This window comes from Pleurodeles waltl, chromosome 4_1, assembly GCF_031143425.1.
Source record: "Pleurodeles waltl isolate 20211129_DDA chromosome 4_1, aPleWal1.hap1.20221129, whole genome shotgun sequence".
NCBI classification, from domain to species: domain Eukaryota; kingdom Metazoa; phylum Chordata; class Amphibia; order Caudata; family Salamandridae; genus Pleurodeles; species Pleurodeles waltl.
The window spans coordinates 63,953,629-63,974,509 of NC_090442.1; the positions used below are offsets into that span (position 1 = coordinate 63,953,629).

Genomic DNA, 20,881 nt, shown 5'->3' on the forward strand with positions numbered 1-20,881 from the left:
CAGTAAGGAGAACCTATTGTATTTTTTCATCTTTTGTCCAGGATATACTAAACCTAGATTATGATGAACCTTGCCAATTTGTAGGCAGTTGGGTGTTAGGCAATGTATGGTGGCCCTGAGGGTTTTGAGAGGTAAGACCAAGGAGCACATAGTTTGTGCAGCTGCCAAATTCCTTCATTAGTGCTGGGTTATTAGATCCAATGTGCCAAGACACTTAAGCCATTTAAAGGTTAAGAGCAGCCCTAGTTGTGGCTGCCTATTATTGTATGTTGTACTGTTTAGAAGTGGGTTGATGGCTTTATGATGAGTTTTAGCCGCTGTATAAAGTTTAATGAAGTTTTATCAGCAACAGGGCAGTATCCGGATTTTATTCTTTTAAAATGTTAACAGAATGTTCGCAACTTGTGCATGCAACATGTATATTTTAACTACCTATGAAATTTGATTGATCTTTGTGTGAAACATGTTTTTATGTACTCTTATTGTGCTATGTTTATGTGTACTTTGAAGGCATATACACCTAATAACGTGTTTATACACATAAACCCTGAACGTTCAGAATGCAGCAGGAAAACAGATCATCTGCCTCCTATAACAAAGTCATGTCACAGCATCCCTGAGGTAACTCCCGTGGCTCAAAATTAATAAGACCAAACAACCTAAGGTACTCTGACACAAATATAAGGCATAACACAACACAGACCAAGCCTACCTGAATGGGTACATGCATAAAAAAATTACTTAGACTACCAGGAGTTTATTTATGAGTAATTTATTCATATGTAATGACAATGAATACACACATAACAAAAAATATTATGAAAAAGGCTGTGATAAGATGATGCAGAATTTGAAAACATTCAGATTGTTTGAGGTGGTCATGCTCAGTGATTATAAATGATATATTCACATTTTTGCAATCAAAAAAATAATCTGTAAACCACCGATTTCCTCTCCTACAGACTTCACTTGAATCATTTACTGTTTTTGGCACATTATTGTCTTCTGTTGTTAGAACCTCTCTATCACCTTCCCACATTAAATTGGGCTTCATGCAAAAGTTATGCAGCACATCACAGACCACAATAATTTTGCACACCATTAGTGGGTTGTAAAGTTGTCTCTCTCCTCACATGTTCAAACATCTGAAGATTGATTTGAAGAGACCAAAGCCCCGCTTAACTACATTTAGCATCTTCTTCAAAGATTCATTAAGCCTCTTTTGGGCATCATCTTGTGGTGAGCAAATGAAGTCATTATCCATGGCTGGAGTCCATATCCTCGATCATCTACAAAATAAATTGTATTAAGGGTATAAATATATTAATAATTAGCTGAAAAGTACATTCAGAGATTTGTAGATGTAGAAAAACATATCTATCTATTTTATACAATGCTCCATAAAAGTAAAGAAAATCTTCTATTAAACAATTACATCATCAATTATTAATTCTACAATTATCAAAAAGATGCTAGATAATGATTAAACAATGCACCACAATTTATGACATACTAATTGTCAAGATTTGACATTTATACCATTTATTGTACTATAAAATTATACTGAAGATTTGTCATATCAACAAATACAATATCTACTTTTTATTGATCTAAAGATGTTTACACATTTATAGATCAAACCTAAAATGCATACATGCATTGTAGTTTAACAGAGAACATTGAAACTGAAGGCTTATTTTAGTAGGAGTATTGTGTGTATTTTTTTTAAATCACAACATTTAAATATTATTCAGTATAACACACAATGCAAATATATTTTAACATGCTAATCTAAATAAACAGAGTAAGACAATAAAGAACTCTACCTCACAGTACATTAGATTATGTACTCATTACATGGGTGGAGCATTTTCATTAGCATTCATCAAAACAACCTGGATTTACACACTTATGTCAGACATGCAAAACATGATACAAACATGCAAAGATTCTTATTTCTACATTATTACTTCCTCTTTCAGCTAGTGCACCTTTATAAAGGACGCATATAGCAAGGAAGCTGACTTGAATTGAGGCCTGGATTCCAAATTAATCATATATGTTAGTTGAAAATTATGTTCAGGAAAAAACACAAGAAATGTTGTATGTACTTGATTTATTACTTTACAGTGTCTCAGATTTTGGCTATACTACAAAGAAACTTAACAGTGAGCAGTTGTAAACGTATAGGTTTCTCCAAGTCTGGATTTTTAATTTTACAATATTAAATTAAGAGATTTCATCTTTTGCATTTGTGTAATATAAATATTGTTGGTTACATCTTTAAAGGAACATAAATCTATGCAGATTTAATTTCACATGTTTATAAAATAAAAAGAAAAATACAATTACCTATCAAAAGGGTTGCCCCATATAACCCACCCTGGTATCGCTGAATAATCATACTATGTTGGAATGTGTATCCATCATGTACAGCTCCATGATAGTTGGCTAAGACACTGGTAAACTGCCCTTTACAGTCCACAAAATCCTACACATTAATGAAATATGGGTGTTTGTGATTATGGTAGATGTGTGGTGTTGATATAGGTGACACTGATTGAACATGCATGCAGTCATTTGCTCACAACACATGAAGAAAGCTTGTCATTTCATAGAAACTTTGCTTGGTCTTAACTTACTCATGCCTTGAGTGAGGAAACTGAAGAAAATGAGGAGTTACTCTTATGATGACATCAAGGACAGTTGACAGAAAAGATGAAAATGCACCATGAGAAATACCTGCCAACTTAGCAGAGGTACACTAAAATGATCCAGATGTCAATATATGTAGTACTGTCAACAATTTGACTTGTGGGATTCTCGGCAACAACTCCAAGATGTTCTCGTTCTTCATTCTGTATAACTGAATCACCTCCTCCTCTGTGAGGTTAATAAGGCTGATCTTCTGGGCAAAGATCCTCTCCTTTCTCATTCTCGGTAGCTGGAGTTGACACAGATGGTGGCTCACTCTAAGAAAAACAATTTCCATGCCTTCCAATTTTTCGGAAATGATTGGTAGGTGCTACTGTCTTATATGAAGCTGACCTTGCATGACTTTCTGCACCTGTGAGGAGGGTGTGTAGCATTTTGGGTCATTTTAAGCATTGCAAAATACTGCCTGAGGCTATGTGATACATTGTCTACTTTGTAAATGCTGCTGCATTAGGCTTGCATTAAAATTTGCATGGGAACACCTATTTGCATGAATTAAAATCTATGTGACGCAAGATGATGCAACACAGTGTTTGGACCACATAAGCAGACCCTAGCAAAGCAATTTGCCTACTGCAACACTTTCTAAATATGATGTAAGTCCTTGCTTTGTTGTGTGCCATTTGGCATGGCACACAGACAATGCAAGAGCTTAGTAAATCTGCCCCAAAATATTTGTAGCTGGGATGTCTTCACTCCCAGTCACACTTTTGGTTAGAAAGCATACCTTCAATCCCACTTGTTAAAAATCATCCTGTGGTCATCCGCAGCCCTAAAGTAGGCAGGTAGGAAAGGAGAGGGGGATTATCTGGGAGAATAGATTTATTCCAATGTTGTTTCATTCAACAGAATATCCCTCACAGTTATAGTGGCTCTGCTTTCCCGCATGACATCCTGACAGCAGTCAGTGCTGAAGTCATTAAGTGGAGTTCAGAAGTGAGGTTGGAATTCTTAGCTCAAAAAGCTTCAAGGAAAAATCTTCGAGGCACTAAGCATTGTAGAATATTACGGTGACGTCTAAATAGGTTGGTATATGTGGCACCTTGGGTTTAGGACAAGAACTCAGTGGCTTCCCTTTTAAAAGCTCTCGCTTTACCCAAGGGCACTTTAGAACTGGCTTGAAATGACTAACTCTCCATGCCTACTGCTTAACACTTTTTTGCTTACCTACCTACCTGAAGTGAATCTAAGTCCAGGAGCTTTTGCCAGAACTGGGAAAACTGATCAATTGATCTGAACCACAGCATTATTTATTTTGAGAACATGGCCTGCTTTTAGCACTATCTTCTGTGAAGCTGAACAGGTTTTGTTTTTTGTCTATCACTCATCCTGTAATATAGGATGGCCGAGCATTCCTTTAGGGGATTAATGCATGGTCAATATCTGACCCAGAAGTTAATAACATCCTATTCACAGGGAAATCAGATATGTTTAATACATCTTTACTAAATGCAGTCTCCAAAGGTTGAGGATCCAAAGTTTTCTTCTAAGATACTTAAATTCAGTGCTCCATATGTGGGCGCTATTGTGCTGTGTGGTGGGTGAGTATCACTGGCTCTAAAGATTTCACAGTATTTCAGATGTCATCAGTGATGTCACTGACCATGTCATGAGTGATGTCATATGTGAGATCATAAGGAGTGCATTGTTATAGTTAGCTCGGGGAACTGTAACTGCTGAATTTCTATGGTGTATTTGTAAAATCTAAGCCTAACTATAAAGTCCCTGTAACTGTTGGTTACAGTCTGCTTTTTAATTTCACACTGCAGTCTTTTTTGTTCCCTCTCCCCACACTCGCTAACTCAGTTTTTGCTCAGTTTCCATAGGAATCATGTTTCCATGTTTCTAGTAGTCTCTGCCTACCAACAGGTCAAAAGTTCACAAGACTTTCTCTCAACGGCAGACTGGCTCTTCACATTAACCTGGCTGTTTGCAAGTCCAAGCATATCCCAAATAACATAACCTTTTTTATTTTTCTAAAGCCAATCATAGAGATAGTTACTTTTCTTAAAGTCACTACCTAATTTTAGTTCCCTGCACATTTCCACCATCCAATCAAATATGTTATTTTATATTTTACTTGATTTCCTCCACTGTAACTGCCTTTCACCTTCAAAACTGCCTCATTCTCCTGTAGCCTTTTCCTGTGTGCTGCTCCTGCTTGTCTCTAAAATGGTCACAGTCTGGTTTCCAGGCCATAGTATTGTGTTTTGGGCCAGAGAGAGTGCTAAAAAGAGTGACATTGACAGGGACCCAGGCTTACCGAATGAAGACATTACTTGGGTTGGCCAGAGAGGATTAAGGTGTCACCAGTTGGCCAGAGAGGATTAAGGTTGAAAGCATTGCAGATTGACAACATCCAGATCTCATGAGTTTGCACTATGGTGGCAATGACCTTTGCACCAATACTGGGGTAGGACTGGAAATTCTAATGAAATTGGTAAATTAATGGCACTTTTCCCACATACTGGTGTTCTTCATCATTTGCCAAAGACAGAAGTTGTGTCTGAGATAGACAAATCCAGGAAACATGTTAATAAAGCCATTTTTGCATTCTCTGAGACAACAACATGGGCTTTACATACCATAACATTGTATCCTTTGATATGGATGTAATATATTGAAAAGACTGAGTTCATTTCACAGACACAGGCAACAGGGTGTTCATTAACAGCTTAAAAGCCTTCATTTTGTTCTTTGTGTAATTATCATCTACACGTCATAAACATACAGGCTCTTTTCAGAGCCAACCTTCTTCCTAGACACTGGTTCATTTTGCTTTCAAATCTTTTTCTTTCAATGTTTCACTTGGCTCCATAAATCGGCTGCAGATTCCTGGCCAAATATGGGGTCTGCCAGCTATGTTGCAGGTAGATCCATGGTGGATCCGTGGATCCATTCCCAGCCAAAGGCACACATTCAATACAAAGCAATGACACATTTAAGACAAACATATCTTATTGCAATTTATATAACTGTATCACTTCCTGTGTGTGAGTGTGTGAATAGCTCTGTAAGTGACTGTGGGTGTGTGAGTAGCTGTCTAGTGCCTGTATGGGTGTGCAAGTGGTTTTCTGGATTTGTGAGTGGGTGTGAAAGTGCAGTATAGGTGTGTGAGTGTGTGAGAGTGGTTGTGTGGATATAATTGTATCACTTCCTGTGTGTGAGTAGCTATGTAAGTGAGTATGTGACTGTGTGAGTAGCTGTCTGGTGCCTGTATGGGTGTGCAAGTAGTTTTCTGGATCTGTGTGTAGGTGTGTAAGTGGCTCTATAGGTGTATGATTGTGTGTGTGAGCGGTTGTGTGGATGTGTAAGTGGTTCTGTGAGCGTTATTGGGTGTGGGAGTAGGTGTGTCACTGTCTGTATGGGTCTGGAAGTAGGCTTATAAGTGGCTGTATGGGTGTGTGAGTGGGTGTGTGACAGGTTAACTGGGTGTGTACCTGGTGTGTGATGGATGCGTGAGTGGGTGTGTTAATGTTTGTGTGGGTCTGTGAATGAGTATATGAGTGGTTCTAAGGGTCTGTAAGTGGGTATATGAGTGCCTGTATCGGTGTGTGAATTGGGTTATTGAGTGGTTTGCTGGGTGTGTGGCTGATTGTATGGGTGTATGAGTGACTGTGTGAGTGTGTAAGTAGATGTGTGAGTGCCTGTGTGGGTCTTTGAGTGTATGTGTGAGTGGTTCTCTGGGTCTATAAGTGGGTGTGTGAGTGGCTGTATTAGTGTGTAAATGGGTGTGTGAGTGATTTCCTGGTTCTCTCACTGGATGAGTGAGTGGCTGTATGGTGTCTGAGTGGGTGTCTATGTTGTTTTTTTGGGTCTCTGGGTGGGTGTGTCAGTGTTTTTCTGGGTTTCTGAGTGGGTGTGCGAGGGGTTGTGTAGGTGTGTATGTGGACATTTGAGTGTTTGGTGGGGGGTGTATGCGTGGTTGTGTAAGTGGCTGTGTGGGTCTCTGAGTGGTGTGTCAAGGGCTGTATGGGTTCGTGATTGGGTGTGTCAGTGGTTTTGATGTATGGTGTGTTAGTGTGTGTATGGGTCTGTGAGTCAGTGTGCAGGTGGCTGTATGGGTGTGTATCTGGCTGTGTGAGTCTGCGAGTGGGTGTGTGAGTGCCTGTGTGGGTCTGTGAGTGGGTGTGTGAGTCGGTGTGTAGGTCTGTGAGTGAGTGTGAGTAGGTCTGTGAGTGGGTGTATGTTTTTTTAATTGGAGTCTGGATCTGCGGATCTGCTGCAGATTCACACAGGGGCCACGCAGAGCACTGCAGTGGATCCTCAGATCCACAAATGCCCCTGCCTATGAGTTGTCCCTCAAAGACCCCTCTATCTCTTCCATGGGGTCAGAATACCTTTTCCCTGACCACTTACATCATTCTCAGACTGCGGCCAGTCAATCACAGCTTGGTGTTGGCACGTGGATCCACGTCTCCACTCAAACATAAATATTTTTTCTTTAATAGCTTTAAAACTACTGAACAGATTTGCACCAAATTACAAAAAACACTTTTTCTGGATCAAGATCTAGTTTTCGGCTAAATTTGGTGTATTCTGTCCAGCGGTTTGGGCTGCAGTTGTGCCAAAATCCCAAAGAGAAATGGCATTGGGAAAACATGTTTTGGAACACCCCCATTTTCTCGGCCCCCGCTTGATGAATTATCCCAAAACTTTTCAGACAGCAGCTGAAGTGACTGGCACACTAGTTTAAAAAAAAAATGTGAAGATTCGTCAAATGGGGCTAAATTTATTAGCAAAGCAAAAAAAAAAATGTCCTGTGGAAACTAGAAACCTCTTATATGAGGTCCTAATGGCACACTGTGCCACCGTTCTGCAGTACACATAAAACAGGAAAATACCTCTTGTGATTGTTTTTGTGCAGGAACGTGTCCCTTTCTGCGCAAACAATCATCCCTACAATGCAGGCACCCTTGCATCATTATACAAGGGTACCTATGTTAGCGCATGGCAGCAATCTGTGCACCAGCGCAGGGGCAGAGGACAGAAATGCATTGTATCTTGTAGATATGGCACATTTCTGCCTTTTCCCAGTGGCGCAGGGTGGCGCAGCAAGGCACCCGCTGCATCGCCCTGCGTCTCGGACGTCGTAAATGAGGCCCTAGGTCCTGAACTGTAACTACCTACTGGCGACCTCAGTAGGTAATATATATTCACTGAAAAACACAGCAGTTAGAGATAAATTATGATTAGTATTAATTTCAATAGCTAAATGTTTCTAAAATCTTAAAATCATTAAAAACACAGTTAAAGTACAGTTATGGTCCAGAATTAAAATACATAAACAATTGACATTCGCAAGTCATGATTAACTCTGCAATCCAATAACTGGCACACTAAATGGAGTGCTCATGGCCTCACAATATTTATTCCAATAAATAACAATACATAAAAGCATGACATCATTAAATTACAATACATAGGCAAACCACTAAATAATACTAATTTCACTACTGTGTCATTGATAGTGATAATGGTAATGTGATAGGTAATCGGTCTGGAAAGTTAATTTATGAAATTTGTAATTACATCTGTTACATCAAGGATGAGCTCATGAGCATTTTTTATTTGTTGTGCGAGTTGTGGTTGGCATTGCTGTTTATATGTGTGTCTGTGTGTGTGTGAAAAGAAATTCATATAAAAATGCAGTTCTGTAATTAGTGTATCATTAGCTAGAACAGTAGTTTGGGTAAGATACTTAGTAAATAATGATTTACACCAACGTATTTATGTTAAGGAGAAATGTGCAGAGTGTTGGTGCCATTGGATGATATCATCAGTGATGTCACCAATCATGTAATTTGCGATGTCATCAGTGATGTTATCAATGATGTCATTTAATATGTCATGACTGATGTAATATGTAAGGTAACAAGTAGTGAATGATGGGAGTGCAAGTTATTATGGTTAGTTTGCTGAATCATAACTATTGAATTTCAATGGCTATTAGGTTTTGTTTTGCAACCATAACTTTACTTAAACTGTGTGTTTTCAGTGAATGTCAGAGGTTAAATTAAACATACATTATAGTCTTATAAGAAAGGTCCACCATAACATCACTTTAAACATTCTTTTTTCAGTGAATGTCTGAGTATATTTATGATCATATTCCCCATGGAACTATTTCTTTGGACACCATCTTCTGTATACAGCTAACTTTCAGTGCACACTGATTTCAGAAGTGCACAGTTGGGGCTATGTGCAGACCCTGAGCAGAGCCTGCAATAGGCTGCAAAACACTGCAGTGTATAGCCTTTAGCCATGTAAAGTAGGGATGGGCTGCAGGGCACTACCGGTGGTCAGACCCTGTACCCAGCACTTTAGGGTGGCCAGTTCCACCGCACATGGCCAAATGCCACACGCAGAGACGTTTGGCTGCAGGGTTATGTCTCTGGCCATGGCACTTCATCCCTTCCCCCCCAGCCCAGTTCCTGCCTTCAGAAGGTCCAATCATACATCATACTAAGATATTGTAGCTATTTTCAGTTAACATAACAGATAACAAAATATAGCCAGATTTTACGGCTAACACATTATTTACATATGGATATACTGGAATAATTTCCAGATTAAAGAAGTAAAAGTGCTAAATTACTTTGAGTGTCATGCAATACGCGATACATGTGTTCATATACGATGGTGTGGGAAATTTGAATAACATGCTTTCATATCTATGCATATGATACTTAAGTTTATGCATTGTAAAGCAGGGTTCTTTAATGAAGTGTGTCTTCAACTTTTTCCTAAACTGGAGCAGGCTTGCAGGAGGGAGCCCTGTGAATATGGAAATGTTTCAGATCTGAATTCACAGGTGAAAAGGTTTGCTGCCTTGTTTTTTTGCACTTCATCTACAATCTGACGGTGTCCTGGCTGCAGGCGTGCCAAGAACAAGAACCACCAGACATGATTGGCTTATCTGCAAGGTGAGCAAGGGTGCTGGTTGTGGTAGCTTTGTAAATGATACAGCTGGTTTTGAAGATGTACTGGTTCATACAGAGTGACAATGGAGTTCCATGTGGCATAACCACATGAGCTGCCAACTTTGGAGCTGGGGGAACCTTTTTCGAGTCTCAGCATGTCTTAACATCCTGTGATTCTGGGAAAATCACTTAATCTCCCTGTTCCTACAATTCAGTGCCTTGGGACCCTCATGGGTGATTTGCTGCACTTTACAAATCCTGCATTTTATTATTAGGCTGGGGGGATGTAGAAAAATTCTCTTTTTGCATGGTCATCAACATTTGTTCACCAGAGTTTATTGCTGGTTTCTAGACTATGCACATTGTGCTCTGATCCCTAAAACATATCAAAATTAGCTCTACTACTAATTGGCATATTTAATTTGTCTGTAAGTCCCTAGTATTTGGTACAAGTGTACTCACGGCCTGCAAGGTAAATGTCACCTTTGGACTGTAGCACATACTGTGCCCCAGCGAAGTCACAATGTAAACCAAGACTCCAAGTCCGCCACCAGTAGCCTGGCTTTGCAAGTTTAAACTGCAAATTCGACCTGTTAAAATAACCCCTTTTGAGAAGCATAAACCCTCCTTTTAAATACTAAAAGGTCACCATAAGTTAACCTTAAATACCCAAAAAGGCAGTGTATTTAAACAAAGGACATGTAAAGGTTTAACGTTAAACATGTCCTTACAGTGAAAAGACCAAACAAGCTACTTTTCCCACAGCAGGATTAGTTGTTTCATAGGGAAGCATTAGGATACATTATAAAAAGTATAAAATGTTATGGCCACCAGGAAACCAGATACAAAGGGCCAGATGTATCAAAGGGTTTTACCCATTGTGTATCAATGGAAAAATGCTTTGGTACATATGGCCCAAAGTTCTTTCTTGGATGTTTTAACATATTTAGGCCCATATTTATACTTTTTGACACAAAACTGCGCAAACGCAGTTTTGTGTCAAAAAGTTTAGCGCCAGCTTGGGTCATTCCAGAGCGCCAGCCAGGTGCCAAATTTAAGGAATTCTGCAAACCGGCGCAAAGGGTGGGCTAGTGTAAAAAAAAAAATGACGTTAGGTGGGTGGGGGTGGCGGTATGGTAGAAGGTGGGTTTGCAACCAAAAATGACGCTAGAGTAAAAAAAAAAAATGCCTCCAACCAGCCTAGAGTAATTTTCTGACGCAAAACCATCCATACCTCATGATTCCTGTCTTAGAAAAGACAGGAATCAAGCCCACCACCCCAATGGCCAGCACAGGGGACCAGTGTCCCCTGGGCATGGCCATTACACCCTGTGCGTGCAGGGGGCCCCAAGGTGGGCCTACGATGGCACTTTAAATTACAAAAAATTATACTTACCTATACTTACTCGACTTACCTGGGATGGGATCCCCAATCCTCCGGTGTCCCACTGGTGTGTGGTGGGGGTGTTCCTGTGTTCCTGGGGCTTGAGGAGGGCACCTGTGAACCCATTCCATGGTGTTCAACCATGGAAATGGGTCCACAGGTTGCCTGACGCCTGGTCTGACTGCCTGACTTTAAAACAAGCTTTGAACCATTATTTAGCCCCTCCTCCCACCTATGCGTCATTTTAGCATGGGGATAAATATGGGGCTAGCACCATTTTTTTTTAGATGGGAACGCCTACCTTGCATCTCATTGACACAAGGTAGGTTCACGCATCTAAAAAATGGTGCAAACTCCAATATTTTGACATTAGACGGGTCTAATGTCAACATATAAATATGGAGCTATTTTTGCGCCAAATTTGCATAAGGAAAATGAGGCAAATTTGGTGCAAATGGAGCATAAATATGCCCCTTATTATGAATCCAATTCAATTTAAAGTCAGATTTGTACTAATTATTTTACAAAAGGTACTTTTAGAAAAGTCACCTTTAAACTTCCTACAGTCTTTGGAAGACCATTTGCTTGGGCTTTCGACTGTCACCTAGTAACTGAATAGCTCCTATATTGGTATGTACCACTGACCTGGGAATGGCTCCCTTTTGTCTTTCTAGCCAGCCAGGCTCCAGTCCTAGTGGGAGAGGGGCTGTTCTCCGAACTGGTTTTGAGTGACTACAGAGGAGGAATTACTCGTTTCCCTGTTCACACCTGTGGGGACAGAGGGGATGAGCTCTGAACAAAAAAAGGTTTCTGCCATGTTGAATTTTAGGAGATGCGGGGACTCTGGGATTGTTTGCAGCAGGACACACAGGAACCTCGGCAAATGCTAGTGGGGTTACCTATGGGAACCTTTCCCGATTGGTTAGGAAGAGGCCAGTAGTCACATTCACTCACAAGTTAATGCCAGGCATAAATGTGGTAGCCCTAGTTACTTTCTTCAGAACACTGCTAGACCTGTGGACCTTGCTGACACATGTGATGCACACCCTAAGAGTTTAACCTGCTCCCACTTATACTGAGGACAAAGAAGTGGCCCAGAGAGTCGGTGACTTCCTGTTGGGCTACTGGGATGCAAAAGCTGCAAAAAGCCCGATCCTGAAACCCTTGGATGATGTTAGAGTATTCTCTTCCAGCCTAAGCGTAAAAAGTGGGGCGTAGAAACTTTCTGCAATCTTTCTGCCTCTAGAACCACCAAGGGACCAGGACCAACCAGGCAGCTGATCTGCTGAGGGTGCATTGCGGGTGAGCCTGACTTCCCCATGACCATGTTCTCCACTAAGGCTGCTTGGTCTCCATCACGAAGGACCCTTGACGCCACTGTCCACAAGAACCCAATCGAAGCTGAAGACCTCTGGGGCACATACACTTGACCTTCTCCCACCAGAGCCTCTCCTGCCTTAAATAATGGTTTCACCAAGTCTGCCGGATCCCATCAACACTGAAGCCCCTTCTCTCTGCACCAGCTCGTTGTCTGCTTTCTCAGAAGGCTGTTCACATCAGAAGGTAACTTTTCCCCCTGGATGAAAATGGTCCTTGTATCTGATCCACACTCTATCGTGATTGGCCTTAAACGTTACCTTTGTACTGTTTAAGCACGACCAGTTGCCTGTGCTTGAAACTTTGCCCTTTTTGGTGAAATATTTATTTAAAACTTTCAATCCAGTTCCCCCTTTATTTATAGAAATAGTCTCTATTTCAATAAATTGGACTGGGAATTTTATTGTGTTCTGTTTTTGACTTTTTAACTGTTTTGGTACTTCCAATTGCTATGCATTTTCTTACGTTAAGCCTGTCTGCACTGTGCCATAGTTACCAGGGGTTGAGCTCAGGTTTAAATTACTGAAACCTTTACTTTACTGGACCTTACTAGAATACTGACACTACTATTTTTGGGTGGACTACTTCTTCCCCAACTAATAATCCACTTTGTCACAGCGGTGATGTGATTACATTTCTTCAGGTCCTGGATCAGTTGTGCTGCAGCTTGAAGGATGCCATAAGGGGTGCCAGTGTGGCATCTGGGAGGTCATGGAGTAGGAGGAAGATGCCACGATATAAATGCAAGTGTACCAGGATCTGAAGTAGTTTTCAGGAAAAAAAACAGTTTAGAAGTGATTAGGTACCAAGCTGTTTTGGGGTTTTTTGGCAACATGTTCCTTGAGGTTGAGGCTGGTGTCCAGGGTGAACCCAAGTGATTTAGCATTTGGTGAAAGTTGGGATTCAAAGCCGTGAAGGTTTATGCTGTTGCTTTTGTGTAATTATGCAAAAGTTATGTACGATTGCAGGATATTCTGCATAATTACTTGAAATGCAAAACTGACAAGTTGTGCTATACTTTAACGCAAAATGTGTCCGTGCATTAATTTTGGATGTGAGGATGCATTTTGTGCTAAATACAACACAAAAAATGAAAGCTCTGCAAACACCAACTGCATGTGCTCTAGTCATTCGCATTGTTCCTGTGCTCTCATGCACAGTGTTTGCTGCAAACAGCTTAAAATTACAGTATGTGACTTAAAAGCATAGTGTTGGGAATTTTGCGTAAGAAGCATAACTCAAAATTGCCAAAATTACACAAGATTACACTCACATAATGAAAGATTTGCTGAGGTCCATTCTTAGATAGCATATTAACACTCTGTAGCTGTGGGAAATGAAGGGGGTTGCATAAAGAATTGTACTAACCACGTTTTTATATACAACAATATTTGTTTCATGTACATAAATATGTTATGCTGAAGAAGAATAGCACAAATGTCAGCAAACATGAACAGTGGTGTTCTTTAGAAAGACAAGGATAATAATCTTTTTATGCAGTAAAACTGATATGCCAAGTAGGAGGATTGGTGCAACCTCATTTTCTATCCTGCTTTGTTGTTTCCTTTTCTCCTGAAGTGTATGTGTGTATCTAATAGATTGACATATCTTGGACCACTTTTACTTCACTACGTATTGCACTTTGCGTCTGGCATTTGAGCCAGCAACTTCAGTAAGATGGTGTAAACATATTGGGCCTCATTCACAAAGGTAACTTTTACGTTTGAGTTGTTTGCACTTTTGAACATATTTACGACATTTTGCTTATTCACAAAATGCGGGTGTAAGGTACTACTAAAAAAACAGTAGTAAATGCAGCACTGCACATGGCCAACTACTTGTACTGCAGCACCCGACCATAGAAAATAATGAAGGTTGGGAATACAGATAAGACTCTAAAGGAAATAGTGTTAACTTAAATTAAATTATTTAAATTTGTTAAAAAAAATACAAAAATATAATTCTATCAACTTGTCTTGTTGCACAATAGTCAGGTCTTGTCTTATTGTCCCCTGACATCTTTCCACAGCCAGACACTCAGCCTCCCTCCACAGACATCCACCTAACTTTGTTCCACAGAAAGTCCCATTAATATCCCTAGCATCCTTCGGCAGACAGTCCCCTAATCCTTCTGCAGACAGCCTCACCAGTCAGTTCCTTAACATCGTTCCACGGAATGGCCGCAATCGGTCCACAGACAGCTCCACTAACATCCTTCCACAGTCATCCACCTAACATCCTTCCACAGAAAGCCCCACTAATATCCTTCCACAGTCATCCACCTAACATCCTTCCACAGTCCTCCGCCTAACATCCTTCCACAGACAGCCCCACTAACATCCTTCCACAGACAGCCCCACTAACATCCTTCCACAGTCATCCACCTAACATCCTTCCACAGACAGCTCCACTAACATCCTTCCACAGTCATCCACCTAACATCCTTCCACAGAAAGCCCCACTAACATCCTTCCACAGTCATCCACCCAACATCCTTCCACAGTCATCCACCTAACATCCTTCCACAGTCATCCACCCAACATCCTTCCACAGTCATCCACCTAACATCCTTCCACAGACAGCCCCACTAACATCCTTCCATAGTCATCCACCCAACATCCTTCCACAGACAGCCCCACTAACATCCTTCTACAGTCATCCACCCAACATCCTTCCACAGTCATCCACCCAACATCCTTCCACAGTCATCCACCTCACATCCTTCCACAGAAAGTCCCACTAACATCCTTCCACAGTCATCCACCTAACATCCTTACACAGAAAGCCCCACTAACATCCTTCCACAGTCATCCACCTAAAATCCTTCCACAGTCATCCACCTAACATCCTTCCACAGACCGCCCCACTAACATCCTTCCACAGTCATCAACCCAACATCCTTCCACAGTCATTCACCTAACATCCTTCCACAGTCATCCACCCAGCATCCTTCCCGACCCCTAGATTATGGAGCAGATGATCCCCTGAGCCTGTGGTCACTGCTGCTGCTCACTTTCCATGGTGATGTCTGATATGTTTGCTATTTGTACCGTAGGGCAGCATCTGATGTTCCCATAACTGACTGACTGTGGTTGAGCATTTGTAATGCATGATTTTGTGCTCTTTACTGTCTGCTGATGGTGGCTAACCACGTGTTACTGCAAACTTTATAGGAGACTCTTAAATTGTTAACTTCTGTTTGAAGTTTTGTATTTATGTGTCTGGTATAAAATGTCTAAAATTCAAAGAAAATATTCATACTGTTGCAACAAATGAGCAGGCATCCTATTGACTTTAGAATAACAAAAAAAACTCAAATCATAACACAAACACAGACATACACTCCCACACACACACACCACACAGACACATACACACTATTGACTGTAATGAAATGTGTATTCACTATTCTAACTCCATGCGCGGTCTGATATCAAGGTAGGTTATAAATCGAACCGAGGCAATTATATCTGCACATTTAATACACACACACCCATACATGCACTATGGCTTGTTCGTAAAGAATGTCACCTGCTGAAACATAATGTCACTTTCCATCATGCCTCCCTGGTACTCACTGACAGTTTCGTTGTTGCCTCATCCCTACACCAGAGAGCCCTCCTGCCCCTATCCTACCTACCCATATGCTCAACCCACCCTCTATATACCCTCTGTCCATACTCAGCCCTCCCATTAATACCTCTCCATTATTCAGGACAATTAAATACACTGTAATTATCTGAAATCTGCTCATCTGACTCAGCAGCTATGGATGGGACTACTCGCCCCTGGAATAGAGAGGCCTCCTGTGGTACCTTCAGGGCTGCTTCTGCAAATGAGAACTAACATAAAGGAAGGAACTGGAGCGCTTTTTCTCCAATGTCATTGACTGCCCCCGTCACTGTACAATGAAATCTCTGTCAGGTAATTGCAATTCTAAGCAGCTGGAGTCTGAAGCTCGACTCTCTTGCCAAAACCCTGTCTCCTCTTCTCCAAATACAACTTGCCCCGTTTGCCCTTCATCTCCATCTTTTGTCCGCTCGAAAATTCATTTTAACCTCCTCTCCAGAGTGTGAACGTGGGCTAATGAGGCCCATTCACATGTACAATAGAGAGGCCTCTCCAGGGGGCTTGTAGAAGAAACTGCAAAGTAGCTTTTCCCAGGCTCCATTAACCTGCAACCTAGCCCACCTCATAGAGGCTGCCCCCAGAGAATCAACATCTGGCCTACTTCAGGGTACCCTTATCTTTAAAAACAAAACACACTCTCTTTACACATATTTAACCAGTACTCTAACTTACCTCCACCAAATGAACGCCAAGGAATTCCCTGACAAGTGTCCTGACTTATACTCACTGAAGCTAAACAATGCCAAAGGTCACGTCCATTTTCAGGCAGATGTATATAATCTCTATGAAAACTCACTGCTTATTCAGGCTGACTTAAGTGATGTGCAGAAGTCATGCTTAATGTGTACATGGAACAGCAACAGCTGCCAAAAGCTGCTTAAACTGTCAGGGGAAATTCTGGGCAAAAATGAGAATTACCAGGGGAATCAGCATAAATGTTATGATCCTACTGGTAAGCCCCCAGGAACCCACTTATAATCCTCGGTAACCAGTACTTCTTTTTTTTTTTTTATTAAAGTGCCAGGGCTTACGCCACTCATTGCCCTTGCCAGCGCTGCCAATGACATTACCAACACAACTACTATCCATCACACTCCTACAAGTGTGACAATTCAGACTATTCCAGACCCGAAAACAAGAGGAATGGTTGTGTGACAGGTATTAGTCATTTTTAATGTATATTGAATTATTAGGCACCTGTAGTTGTGCTCATCTCGAAATTACACAAACAATGACACCTTGTGGCAGACTGTCAGAAGTGCTGGCGATCACTTATTAATTGCTGATGCTGAGCACCAGAAACCACCAGCTCAAATTAAGCACTGTTGGTAACCCCCTCGACCCTCTATAGAGTAACCAGCTGTTTATAAAGCGGGCCTCACAATGATGCCCTGGTAAATGATAATGCTAATCTCCACATGGTCAGAACGTTAACAGAAGGTGATGCCAGTCTGCACATGATCAATATGGTAAAGGAAAATGATACCAATCTCCATATGATCAGTGTGATAACACAAGATGATGCCTCTGTCCACATGGCTAGTGTTAGAAATTGGGTCTCTAGATAGCAGAAGTACGCACCTGCCCAAGTAGGGACCACAAGTCTCATGAGGGCAAGTCAGTTCCGCAACCTAAATTAACTTGTGCTCACCCTCTGGTAGCTTAGCACAAAGAAGTCAATCTTAACTTAAGAAGTGATGTGGAAAGTATTTGTGCAACACTCAAATTACAGTAGCACAGTGAAAAAGTGAAAACACCACAAAAGACTCCACACCAGTTTAGAAAAATAGAGAATATTTATCTGAGTAAAACAAGTCTAAAATGACGAAAAACATATAAGTAGAATTCAAGATGTGAATTTTGAAAGAAAACACAGCAAATTAGTCCTTAGAACTCAATGACGCTAAACGGTTAGAACTCAAAGTTCAGGCCGACCCTGATTGAGGGCCGGCTAGCTACAGGACTCACTGGGAACCCACTGAAAAGGTACCTTGGATGGAGCAAGCATCGGCATTGAAGACTGAATAGGTTGGTTCCGATCCACTCAGTTGGATAGATGCATCACCTTCGAGCTGCACATCGATGTCCTCAGATCGGCGCTGCATCGTTGTTGAACCTCACAGTCAGGTCCTGCATCAGCGTCAAATCGGCAATATTAATCCTTTTTTAAGTGTATCAGATTTTCAAGCTCATCTCATGGTTAGGCTGTAGTCTCCTTCTCTGTACCCATTCCCTGAGGGCATAAGAACAATTTAAAGCAAAATGAATGAGCAGCATTTAGGGCCAAAATATTTCTTCGTGTGACATCCTCCAAAGTATATTAGTTCAACACAGTGCTGCACTGGAGTGATAAATTCAAGTGGAGTACTATTTCAGCACCAGTAATGGCCCCACAACTCACAAGAGTTGTCTAAATGTGTCATACTGGCCTTACTACTTTGTTTAAGAAATTAAACAATGTTATATCCTAGTATGAAATTGAGCTTATGTTCTGAATTATGTTATAGGTGTAGTAGTGCATGGGTCATTTCAGCAACTTGGTGCTGCTCCAGTTCTAGAAAATTGCACATATTGTGACATGTGCTTGAGGCACTCAAGTGGGACATAAGCCTTTGAGTCGAAGAAGTTGAATAAGTTCCCAGTGTATATGGCGGGCACTATTGTTTAAGAAGTATGGTACTTTTAGGAAGAGTTGGCTAAAAGGGGGTACACTAAGCATTGTCAGCCATTGGCACTAAGAGAAATATGTGTTTCTTCAATGATGAATGATCTGTCTTCTGCTATGTGGGAAAAATAGGATTCTACTCTTAAGGTCCATCACAGTTTCAGAGGTTCACATGGTCTTTTCCTTTGCAGAATAGGCTAAGAAACTAACTACAATTGTTCTCAGTTTAGACCTGACTGAATTCCCCTTACTGGAGCTCCTGTCCCCCTTCTAAGATCTCTCACTATCTCTTCCACAGAGAACTCTTTAGGATAGGCCTTTAAGTAGCTGAACTATAAAGGCATTCATATTGCTACCGGTTCAGGACCCCTATCAATATGTGATTTTCCAATGCTTCCAATCAATTGGGCAGTATGTGATCCTTTTCTCCAGTTTCCCAGTTGTGTGTATATTTACAAATCTTCATTAACAGAACAAACACTGGTAAAGCCAAAAGATTTGACACCGTCCTCCAGTCTTTCAGCAATTCTTGTTTCATTTTGTCATGGCTTTTGCAAAACTTTGTTTGGGAAGCTGCTGGGCATTTGCCAGTCTGAAAAGAAAACATTGACCAAAGGCAAATATGTTTTTGGTGTCACATAAGCACACATTACTCCCTGGCACTGAAAGGAGCTTATTTGTGTGTAGATGGACTTCTTGTGAAGGGGCAGCATCCCGTGACTCAAACTGAAGTCAGCCAATGGCTGTAGTGGAACAAAATGTTGCCCATTGCTGCATGCTTAAGTGGGTTGGAGAAAAATGTGAGTGACACGACCACAGACAAATGGATGAAGTGTGGCTGAAAATCCCTATAAGGACCTATGTCATACACATAATTTTGGCAAAATCAAAAGGTCTTGGCTAAGATAGACATAAAAAGCCACTCGTTATGCCGTCTGCTGCCAGCCTACTGCCTTTAAGAAAGAAAGAAGGAAGAATACAAAGAAAAAGAAAGGAAGGACACAGTAAATAAATAAGGAAGGGAAAAAAGAAAAAAGAAACAAAGAAACAGAGAAAATAAATGAAAAGTAGGTCAGGTAGGGGGACGGATAGAAAGAGAGAAGGCAGGAAAGCAGTAAGGGCTCTGGTTATGCAACATTTCTTGCTGTATAGTGCCGTCTTTGTGAAAGATAGGATTATTCACAATCCTCTTCTTCCGGACCGCCTCTGTTGAGGGGAGCTTTTTAATCACAGCAGAGCTCTCAATGTCCAAGCTCCCCAATTTAGGAAGGACCTCAAGACCTGGCTCTTTGACTGAACCACTGCCCCCGGCTGCCCCCACCCCGCATCTTGAGGCCCCTATGGGTGAGTAGTTGCGCTATACAAACCCCTGATTGATTGATTGATTGGTTGATTGAATGGGCCAGTGCTTTTGACATGCCAAAGTTCCTAATATAGGTGAGTTCAGGACATACCATTGTTCTGACTATACTATATCTCTTTCCTCTCCTAGGCAGTCTTGTGAAATGCTTTGGCAAATTTCCTTTTATGCGTTCACTCAGTTTCATAAAATGTTACTGTAAATAAACCCGTATTATCTTTGCAGTGGAGAGCTTACAGAGGATCGATGGCACAGCCCGCAGTCTGGCCTTCTCCACTTGACTGCATTCTGTAATTCTTGAACAAATCATTTCATCTCCCTGTGCCTCAGTTCCTTTATCGTCCACACTTGTGAGCATATACCAAGCACTAGGTCAATTACTGGTTTATGTTCTGCAGAATCTTGTCAAAGTGCTATGGGCCTGATTCTCAAAGTCATTTATGCTCATAAAAGGTTTTACTCACATGAAGTTTTTTGTATGAACAAATCTACTCAGGGGGCTGGTGGCTGGTCTAAAGTGGGAAACTGCTCGAGCGCCTTGATACCCTATCTGGTGATTTGATTAGTGCGCTATACAAATCAATATAACACAATTCCAGGGCTACAATGCCTTGCAAGTGTGCGTACACCCACACATTTCAGGGCATTCACCAACTCGTCTCCAACCCATCCCCACCTGAAAAAAGTAGAATCTATACTCTGGAAGTGTAGGAGTTAAACATTTTCCAGGGAGAGAAGGGACCACCCCTCAAAAAAATAAGATGGGTTTCTGAGGGAATTTAGAGGTGCTCTGTTGTTTTTCTTCATCTTTGAAAGTTTTCAAATGT

General features: G+C 41.2%; 1 long non-coding RNA gene across 1 annotated transcript in view; it reads right to left on the bottom strand.

The window, feature by feature from the left end:
- Positions 1–770: 770 nt before the first annotated feature.
- LOC138287403 (uncharacterized) overlaps positions 771–20,881 on the bottom strand; it is a 664,150-nt gene continuing 644,039 nt past the window's right edge. The window contains exons 4-5 of the long non-coding RNA XR_011202209.1: positions 18,020–18,262; positions 771–1,289 (exon numbers count right to left, since the gene is read on the bottom strand). This is a non-coding gene — a long non-coding RNA (uncharacterized lncRNA). The remainder of the gene's footprint in view (positions 1,290–18,019; positions 18,263–20,881) is intronic.